Raw genomic sequence first — 11426 nt, forward strand, 5'->3', positions numbered from 1 at the left:
CTATTGTGTAGCATTTGAGTTCTGCTTTGGATTTTACTGTGCAAGACCAGAGTAATGACCCTTGGCTCAGTAGAAATATGCATTTTGGACATAAACGTTTGTGTCACATGTATCTCAAAAAGTACTTGACCTAGAGTCATAGAACAGAGGGTTGTTATATAGTATGTGTAGTGAACTGGTATTCGGTTCTGGATCAGTTACAGGCAAAAGGTTGTATTGCAGTTGTCTTTTAAATATTTCACTTAAAGTCATGAAACTGTGCGAACTGTGTGAAGTGACAGGAAGATGGGGGATCAGTATCCTACAGACACACATCAAGTTTATTTCTTTTCTCAATGATTTTCAATGTGTCAATTACGGAAACAACAAAGCAAAATTTCTTGGTGTTATCTTGATAAAAATCTTTCTTTTATACTACATATAAAATACTTGAAAGCCAAATGTCTGAAGTCATTGAATCTTTTAAAGGTAATTTCAAATACTGATAGGGGAGCCGATCGCAAGGTTTTATTAAGAGCTATATTACGGTTGTGTTGTTTATGGTTCAACAAGAAAATCTTATTTACAAATGTTAGATACCATCCATAATCAAGGTCTTCGTATTGCTCTCGGTGCATTCCGAACATCGCCAGTTGAAAGCTTGTATGCTGGCTGAAGCAAACGAACCCTCTCTTTAGACACGCCGAGAAAACTTTTCATTGCGATATGCTTTGAGGGTGGCTGCAAACAAATCTAATCCCCAAGTCATTTTCACACCCAAGTACTTCGATTCATATGAGAAAAAACCAAAACAAATCAAACCGTTTGGATTTCAATAAAATCTTCTATGAATGAAACTGACTTTGAATTCGATGGTATTAAAGAAAATTCAATTCCAGAAACACCACCATGGACCCATAATTCCCTTACAGTTCTTTTTGATATGAAATTTGCCTTTAGAAAGTCTGAAACAAACCCTGAAATATTCAAGTCCAAATATAATGAAATCAAGTCAATTTACAAGGACTATTTTGCAATTTACACAGACGGTTAGAAAGATGAATTAAAGGTTGGGTGTACTGCTATCAGCCACCTTCATCAATTAAAATTACGTTTGCCAAATAATGCAACAATATTTTCAGCCGAGGCAAAAGCTATTTATTTAGCCCTAAATTTTATATCAAAATATAACGTAGAAAAGATTATTATCTGTTCTGACTCGCTTTCTGTTTTACAGTCAATTCATAACCGAAATATGGAAAATCCTTTCATTCAAAATATTCTTCTCAGGGTTCATGAACTATCTTTAAAAAAGTCTATCATATTTTGTTGGATTCCCAGTCATGTTGGTATTCATGGAAACGAGGATGCTGATACTCCAGCAAAGAAATCCCTGTCATTATCACAATCTAATTTGAAATTACCACCTACCGATTTTAGGCCAAATATAAATATATTTTACCTAAATGGCAATCGTCATGGAACAATGCTTCATTCAATAAACTTTATGATATTAAACCTACTCTAGGGGAATGGCACCAAGGGAACAGATCTGTTCGCAGGGAGGAAGTTGTTCTTTCTCGTTGTCGAATAGGTCATACTCGTTTGACTCATTCTTATCTTTTGATAAAGAAGATCAACCCGAATGTGTACCATGTCAAACACCGCTAACTATTAAACATGTTTTAATCGACTGTATGGACTTTGCTCCATGGCGCAGTACATACTATGACTTTCAAACTTTGAAAGAGTTGTTTGAAAAAGTTTCAGTCGGAAATATTTTATCTTTTTTAAAGCAGATAGGGATTTATATAAAAAAATCTGAACATTTCATATTTTTATTCACATCTTTTGCATTATTATTATGTTTGCAGCTGATATTTTAACATATACGTATATACATATTTACATAAATGATTTTAGATATGCTTAACATACTTACATAAAATTTTAATGATTTTTGATATGCTTTAGATATGCTTTACATTTTTACATAAATGATTTTAGATATGCTTTACAATTGGCGTTTTCAATATAGCTTCTTCTCGGCGATATATGACCATTTTGTGTCGATTCGCCGTAAAACTCAACTCACTCACTCACTCACTCACTAAAGAACTAGTTATTCTTTAAGTTAGATGAATTTTACTATATATTGTTTTAGAAATCCATGTCTTCTATTGTATTTAATGTATTGTGTTGCTATAAATGTGTGTAATATGTTTAATGCAATAAATATATTGAATTGAATTGAATATATATGTGATTTTATACAGATTTTCTGAATGTTTGCATGACTGATATAATAAGCTTTTTGAACACTGCCCCTTGTGACTTACACCATCAAATAACATGCCAACATTATCAATGGTCGATGTTCCCTTTATTAGCTTATGATGTGAAAATATTCTCTACCCACGGGACTTCAGAAATGAATATTAAACTAGAAGTTTTAGCAGCTACAAGGAATGTTAATAATTTCCTAAATACATGTATACATGTAAGGACTACTATCACGATAACTTTCTATGTTTTTTCGATTATTCTCAGTAGGAAAATCATGTTCTATATACTATTGCTTTCAAGTTTAACTAGAATTCAAGCGATATGTTTGATAAATGTTGTATCACACGTGTATATTTAATCAAATGTCAAAAGAAGGAGAAGCCATGACAAGAAGATGCATGTTCTGAGTACAGTAAACAGTGAATGTGCTATTTCATTTCCTGTTCACGTTTTACTTTAGCTCGATTATGATGAAAGCATATTTGAAAACCCTCCAGTCTGCTTCCTGAAAAAAAGCCGGTGCACGTGTCACGTGAGAAGGCATGGTCGTGACACCAGCTGAGTTCGAACCCACGAACTCCGTCATAAGGTTTGAATATTGCACCCAAAATTCAAAGAAACGAAACGCTGACTATATTCAATTATTCAGCACCTATAATGCTACTCCTTCAATTTTGTGAGAAAAATGAATACCTGTACTTATTTGTTTGTTAACACGGAGTTTTGTATAAAATGTATATCCTTGGTAAACAGTACTAGAAGTGAAAACAAGAATCAAATACAAGTATCACTGTTTATAGTAGAATTTTGACAAAAATGATCATTCATAATAGATGCAAGAAAACTTCAGTAATAAAATAAAACAAAAATTCCTCTAACGTGCACCTTGCGAACATTCATGCCATACGTTTATATTGCAACATGAGCCACACTGGTTTAATCAATTCCTTCTTACTCGCCGCCTCGACTTCTTGCATGGACATTAAATTGATCTGAAATAAAGTTTTGTTTCTTTTAATATTTGATTAGGTTAAAAACGAAATTGACATATTGTATTTATAATACTGAGCCATAAGGAATACATTTAAACAAGAGCCGCTACAAAAAAGTCAATTTTTAAGTTTGTTCTTAAGCTCAAAAAAATTCTTATAACAACAACAAAGAAAAAGAATTGCACTTCTCTACTAAGGAACGTGCTTAAATACGTAAACTTAAAAGTCAGTAGAGCGAGAAATTGGTGGAGTGTGAAAATGGAAATTAATATATAGCTGGTAGGCAGACTATCACAGGGTCAGCGGCTCATCTTCGTGGCACTTAATCCATTTCGCAATTTAACATTTTACTCTTCGCCACGGTTTACTCTAAAGAAAGTGAAAACATGCAAACAATTACTATTATTTTCCGGCACCGCCGTTTGTTTTCACTGAATATGCAAATTAAGCATGTCTCCCTGGACCAACGAAAACTCGTCTTATCGACTATGGAAAAAACGCGCGGGAAAGCCATTAAAATGTCACATGTTATGTCCGGAATTTCAGGTTCATATTTTCATATGTAAAATATTGTTTGGTTCACATGCAAGCTATTTCTTCTTTCTTTTTTTTTTAAAGTTCTGAATTAACACATTTGCAACTGATACAGGACATTTAAGGTGGGCGTTGCTCATTTATTGTTAGAATTCTGCCTTAACTGATCCGCAAAAATAATGTTTAAACTTTATCTAGATATATATATTGTCGCTAGAGCGATGCAGAGAAGCAAAAACACAAAATTACTTGGCCTAGGTCGAAACACGAAAACCTCGTGACCTGTCATAAAACGACACAACAATAAACCATTATTAAAGACGTTGACAATTGGAGGCCCGTCTGCTAAAGTAACATTTAAACGCACCAGAGTATTGCGTTGTGACTATTCAACTGCATAGAAACTCAAGGCACAACTGAAGAAGTGGGCCTCCAATACCCTGGGTTAAATCCTAACACTAAATATCACAGTTTTAAGCACGCCTGCACAGGGCGGGCAAGAAAATCATGTATAAGTACCACAGTGACTGTATTTTTTAATATACCGAACTAACGTCTTTAATGTAAATGCGCCGTTTATCTTTTTTAAATATATTTCTTGTTAGTGTTTATAACAGCTTATCACACAACAAATGTTTATAATAGTTTAACCATTTTACTAAGTAAACGTCACTCTTTTGTAGCATTCACAGTTGAATTAATAAATCACAGTTGACTAACAAAGGTATTAGGTATCACATTGTCATATACGCCGCGTATTGGGATCAAACTAATAACCATTCGACTCACAGTCTTATGTTTAGCCTACCACGGGGACAGAAAACCTGAACATCTGTATAAAACTATTAATTCCGAATTAAATGACGATAGTCGATAAATTGGTTTTATATTCAGTCTGTATAATTATTGTTAAAGATATTATGTCATGTGTTCGAACAATAGTTATATTGTTATGGAACCTTGATATTTTTTACTTTTGTCATTTAGTTTTCTTCATTTTACACTGTACATTCTGTTTCATGTTTTCTTCATTTTGTTTGTATTGTATATAAAAATATTCGCATACTATTTTATTTATTGAGGAAAGCTTTGGTTTGTTTAGAAACGTAAAGTTTGAACAAATAGGAAAACTATACATCATGTCATATTCATCATATGAATGACATATATCACTGAAACACGTTCTGTTTGATGAAAATTAACAATAGTAACTCTAAGGAGTATTGCGAGTGTCACTGGTTCAAAAATCAACGGCGAGTTACTCAAATTAAAAACAAACAAACGAAACAACAACAGAAACAACAACAACAAAAAAAGATTTCAGAGCATTTGTGATATCAAACAGTTTTGTTTTATCTTTTTGTATGTAATGTCTGTTATTTTGTTGTTGTTATTTTTCCATTAAAAGCCCACCTGAAAATCACCATTCATATATATAAAGTTATTTTAGGAGTTTAAATGAACGAAAGATACTTTGAGCTCTATTCTAAGAAAGGATTTAAAGTATTAATTATTCATTTACTTAAGAATAACACGATACGGGATTTATAGGTTGTTAGATTTGTGCCGAGAAATATGCACGAGTTCTGCAGCTCCTAATCTAATAATCTTTTTATTACATACGCATTTGTACTTACAAATTATTATATATATGTTATACATGTGTAAATTTGTTCTTAAGCCCGAGTAAAACTGAAAATACCGTTGTTAAAGAACTTTTTAACGCGACGAGATACATGAAACTGACGTCATAATTAACGTCACACACCCGGTATAAAATCTGAACGCAAAATGGAAAAAAATATTGACGTTTTAGGTTCCATTGAAACTTAACGGATTTTATAAATGAGTATATAATAAAAGAGGATATTACATGAGGTAATATGATACGATTCGATATCATTCAGATTTTTCAGTCCCCTGAATGTGTTGCAGAATTATTAAGACATATTGAGGCAAATGATTTCGCTAAAATATTTGATCAACCTATCAGACATTGAATTGATACGGAACTACAACAATGCTTTTTATACTGCGTAGATTAATGAATCTAGATTGTCAGACATAAAAAGTAAAATATGTATCTAAGGTATAGACGTAATGTTATAACATTCTCAGTGTTTTATGCTCGCATTATACTTTTCATGAAAAGTAATGGGTGCCTTATTACTGTCAGTGTGAGTTTCCTGCCATATACTAATAGAACTTTATATGAAACACATTATCTTTGTAAGGAGATTTTGCTGCCTTTTTCGCTCATTTAATCTGTGAACCTGTAGTCTATATGGGCCAGACAGCTAATGGCAGATTGATAAAAAATTATGATATTGGTATATATTTGCATTACAGATAGAAGTGACAATTCTGGCAACCTTTCTCCTATAGAAATAGAAAGGGATTGCAATATTACACTGAAATGGGGAAATACATTAAGCCTATATGCTAGTAGCAGTGATAAAGCTTCTTTATATAGAATGTCGGATATTTGTTTAATTTACACTGAGTTTTATAGCGTTTCTTTGTAGCGTCATACAATGTGTCTATTTTGGAGAATCATAGTTTTAGTCAAACACTGCTATTATTTTGGTTTGGTGTATTCTTTGCTACCAAAGGGTCTTCTTACAGGTTTTATTTACTATCACTAAAAATATTTCCCTCTTTGTTACTTTGTTATCATGGAGTTAGATCTAATTCAATTTTACTGAAACAGAATTCCACCCACGCCGATACAAGGGGGCATGTGGGTTATTTCACATTTTCATTAATTAAACGGCCCATGAACACACACAGTCAAACCAACTTTGCTATTATTTTGATTGTTTGTCTTGTATGCTACCAAATGATTTTCAGTGTAAACAGATGACTTCGCATTAATAGAGAATTCACTCTTGCCGCTAATGCACAGTTGAACAGGGACTCTACCTAATATGATAATCATAGATATTAATTGTAAAGAAACAATACACATTGTGTTTTATTTGCCGGCTTGCCTAGAGCAATTAAATGAATTATTACTTATTAATTTGAACGATCGTGCGAATGTGACATTTACACATACTAGCGTGTTATGTCAATAACTTGGGACAGACGACGGTCAAACGGCAATGTATGAAGCAGGTTGTTTAAGATGAAAAAATATATTCGTCCGTATTGCAAGAGGCAATATAAAAGTACTAAGCAGGCAAAATACCAAGCATTACACACTCGGGATAATACGAATGTCTCATCTAACCATTATAAGAATGTATTGTAGCAGTTTTTCCTTATTGAGCCGCACCATGAGAAAACCAACCTAGTACATTTGCGACCAGCATGGATCCTGACCAGACTGCGCGAATACATATATGAGAGCATTATGGTAATTTTGTTTCATATTCAACTTCCTTTAGATATCTACCTTTTTTAGTATCATCAGCCATTTCCCTCATCAAACCTTATACATAGACAATGGAAATGAACAGAGATTCTCTCGGAATGGTTGCTGTTTTATTACTAATATTGTGTCTAAGTTATAAGACGTTACCTATGCAAATATTTGATATCTCTTTTTTCGCATACATGAATACAACACTTATGGGATATACCTTCTTTAAGAGTAATTGCCGCGTTTAACTGTTCATTTCTTTGTATTCTTTCCATAAAAACAGAGTCTCAATATTTTCTATTTCAGTTGAAATATCTTTTGAAGATCCTTTAGAAGCAAGGAACATACCAACACATGCTACGTTTATAACAATCGCCTGAATGAAACAGCTTATTTCTGTACTACTACTATTCCTGATTTATCAGGGTAATAGCCCGCCCGCTTAGCTAAGTAGGGAGAGCGCAGATCTACGGATCGCGGGGTCGTGAGATCGAACTCCTGGCGAGGCAGATGTTCTCCGTTACGATATGCTAGAAGAAATTGTGTCTGAAATCATTCGCCCTCCACCTCTGATTCATATGGAGAAGTTGGGAGTGACTTGCGGAGGGTACTTGTACATAATTCAAGAACACTGGTTAGGTTAACTGCTCGCCGTTACGTAACTGAAATACTGCTGAAACAAAACAAACAAATTATCAGGGTAACACCCATATGTATAACGTATTCAGAACAAATGATATTTGTACTGGAGAACTAAGTGTTTTATCGGTGTTCCATATCACTTGAATTTGTGTGCAACATTTCAGGAAAGAAAATATACGATTGTCTGACATTAATGATCCATTTAGCTTCATTAAACACCAAAAAATGTTTACTTTACAAGTTTTGTGGTAGAAGGTGTTGATCTTACAAATAATGATAAGAATTGGGAGAAATGTTATTTTGATGTTAAAGCATATTAGATACAGCTGTTACCCTTCTAATGATGTGAAGTTTTAGAAACGCTTCTCAGATATATACAAGTCAAAAGCTTTTCCGCCGCCAGAAATGTATATTCAGATCAGTCATAATGAATGTCCTTTTTTATTGTGAGCAATGTTTTGTGGGCTAATGATCTCAAAAACAATTGGGATCATTACAGGTCATGACAATCTAAATATATTAAATTATATCCTAAACAATGTAATATCTATAGTTGATAAAACTAACCACACTTTCCTAACCAGAATTCCAACAGAAGTAATGTAAACAAATTTCCATTTACTTAACAATCGTTACATATCTCTATCAAAGGCTTTCATCTCACTGAACAGCTGATTATTTGTTTACATGCTATGTACGCAGATATGGATGACGTCATACGCATCAATCTGTTTTTACATTTTAATACTAAGATAAAGTATAATTCCACAAATCTCCGAGCATCTAGGTAAAATTATAAAATTCTTGTATGTAAGTCAAATGTACCACATGATAGGCGAAAACTGTAGAAATAAAAATGTAAACAAAAGGATCGTGTGAATTAGGTCATGGTCATCCAAAAGCGAAAGATGAAGATGGTCGTAACTTATGGTGTGTTACGAAGATGGTCGAAGATGGGCGAAACGTGTCACGTGACCCAAGTTTTTTTCTTATTTTTTGAAAAAAAAATATATATACATAAATATAATATTTTATCATTTAAATAAAGTATTAGTGTATCACACATCTACGACTGAAAACATCTGTACAGGATCAAAAACCTGTCACGTGAGTTGCTCCATGTCCCACACACGAAAATAATTTAGGATACCAATAAACCCGCCGCCTTCTGGCGGCGGGTAATTAACTATACTTACTAAAAAACACATTGGAACGGTCAGTGGCAGAATAACACTTGGGAGCTGAATCAGGATTATAATGCGTAGACAAAGTCATCGTGTTCTAAAGTCACACGACAGTGTAAAGAACAGTTATCTCACCAGGTGAATGCCTCTGAAAACAGTCAGATCATAAAATTTCTGTTATAATTTCATTTCCCTCTCAAACTAGTATGAATTAATCAGGAAAAAGATAATACCTGGAACATAAAATTACAGTATTACATTAATGTATTAACGATTGACAGACAACTACTTCCCTGTTCTCTGCTGGTGACTACTCTGAATAAATCGTATGTGAATAATTTGATTTAATGTTTTCTATCCAATCGTCAGAGAGGATGCCTTAAGACCTTACAGTATGTCTGATGTGTGTTCGGTTTTTTGTTTGTTTCTCCCTCTCTCTCTCTCTCTCTCTCTCTCTGTGCGTGTGTGCGTGTGTGTGTGTGCTCTCCATTGAGCTAAAAGAACGAACTAAATATAAGACCAATCTTTCATTTAATTCATATCCCAGAGGAATTGATTTATTGGTATTTAGTTAGGACTATAGGACTGTATTCACTGAAACTTGAATAATTGTAAATGTTTTCTATTATTCATTTTGCAATGAATGTGAAATACATCTTTTATTTGTTATCTACATGCAGGGATGTGCCTAATTATTTTCAAAAATAATTAATTAATTCCAATTACATTGAGAAAATTGCTAATTAAATTAAATTAAATTACACGCCATTTTCAAAAAGTAATTAATTAATTACAATTATTTTGCCAAAAGTAGTTAATTATAATTAATTATTTTATCTCTAACACTTCAGTCATTTGCAAAACAATTTTTATTATTCAACATAATTATTTACAATTCAAAGCTTTTTTGACAAAATGTGCATAAAAGCAGCAAATCAAATCACTTAAAAAGTTCCACTAGTATCCTTTGGAACGATAAAATGTTTGAGAGCTGATGAATTTATGATGTGCACTATGTGTAATACCAGGACAGAATGACAAGTTTCAATATCAGTTTTTCTGTACATTCCTAAATATGTATGCTGACATTAAGTCATGTGTTTCTCTCAATGGAGAAACTTCTGCATTTTTTTCCAGTGGGTGTGGTGTTAGACAAGGAGAAAACTTGTCACCGATTTTATTTTCCATGCACTTAAATGACTGACTTAGAACAGTTCCTCTTGATAAACAATAATGGTATTCAGTTAAATATAAGTAATCAAGATGCCTTAATCTATTTAAAGTTGTTAGTGTTACTATATGCTGATGATACGGTTATTTTTTCAGATAGTGAAGTCAATTTTCAGAATTGCCTTGATGATTTTTATACCTACTGTGAAACTTGGAAGTTGAAAATTAATTACTCCAAAACAAAGGTTATAGTTTTTGGTACAAATCGACCAGATAAATATTCGTTTAATATACACGGCCAACAAATTGAAACAGTTAAAACCTACAAGTACCTTGGAGTGTATTTCTCTTCTTCAGGTAGCTTCCTTTCATGTAGAAAGCACTTAGTTACTCAAGCCAGAAAAGCAATGCACCAACTCCTGGTAAAAGTTAGTAATCTAGCCCTTCCAATTGACCTACAGCTAAAGCTGTTTGATAATACTGTCTTACCCATCTTAACATACGGTTCCGAGGTATTTGGTTATGAAAATCTTGATATCATAGAACAGGTACACTGTGACTTTTTAAGGATAATAACAAAATCTAGGAAAAGTACCCCACGTTATATGCTATACGCCGAACTTGGTCGCTACCCCTTAGAAATCATTATAAAGTCACGTATGGTAAAATTTTGGAGTAAACTAACTCTTACTTAATGTAAACGTTCATAAACTTGTAAGGCAGACGCTCACTGACCAGTTCACACAAAATTGGAGGTCAGATCTAGACTCCTCCTCTAAAGGTCAAATGTATAGCCACTTTAAGGACAATATTATGCTGGAAAGCTACCTCAAGATCCTAATACCTACCCAGCGCTTATCATTATTCCATTTCCGAACTGGCAGTCATAGGTTCCCTATTGAGGTTGGAAGATGGTCGCAAAGTCATGTGCCACACAACGAAAGAAGGTTCCCGCTCTGCCCCTCGAATGACCTGGGTGATGAGCTGCATTATCTCCTGATATGTCCGTTCTTTAATGAAGAAAGAAAAAAATATATACCACTGAAATATTACCGTAGGCCAAATATTATTAAATTTAGAGACCTACTGTCAACTACCGACACGCAGCTCCTGACCAGATTGAGTATTTTATTGATGACTTGATATTTTTACAGAATTGTTATACTGTTATTGTCATGTAAGCTTCTACTTTATATGTAAAATAATGATGTTTAATGGGTTAGATATGGCCATGAAAAACACAAGTGGCTGATGTAATATTATTAATACATTGTA

At 33.4% G+C, this 11426-nt stretch overlaps 1 long non-coding RNA gene across 1 annotated transcript; it reads right to left on the reverse strand.

Annotated features, from left to right (window-relative positions):
* Nucleotides 1-3044: 3044 nt before the first annotated feature.
* Nucleotides 3045-11156, reverse strand: LOC123565729 (uncharacterized). Its single transcript, XR_006689220.2, has 2 exons — nucleotides 11000-11156; nucleotides 3045-3257 (listed from the first exon to the last, which is right to left on the reverse strand). It is a non-coding gene; the product is annotated as an uncharacterized LOC123565729 (long non-coding RNA).
* Between the last annotated feature and the right edge of the window lie 270 nt (nucleotides 11157-11426).

The sequence above is a fragment of the Mercenaria mercenaria genome, chromosome 8 (genome assembly GCF_021730395.1).
Source record: "Mercenaria mercenaria strain notata chromosome 8, MADL_Memer_1, whole genome shotgun sequence".
NCBI classification, from domain to species: domain Eukaryota; kingdom Metazoa; phylum Mollusca; class Bivalvia; order Venerida; family Veneridae; genus Mercenaria; species Mercenaria mercenaria.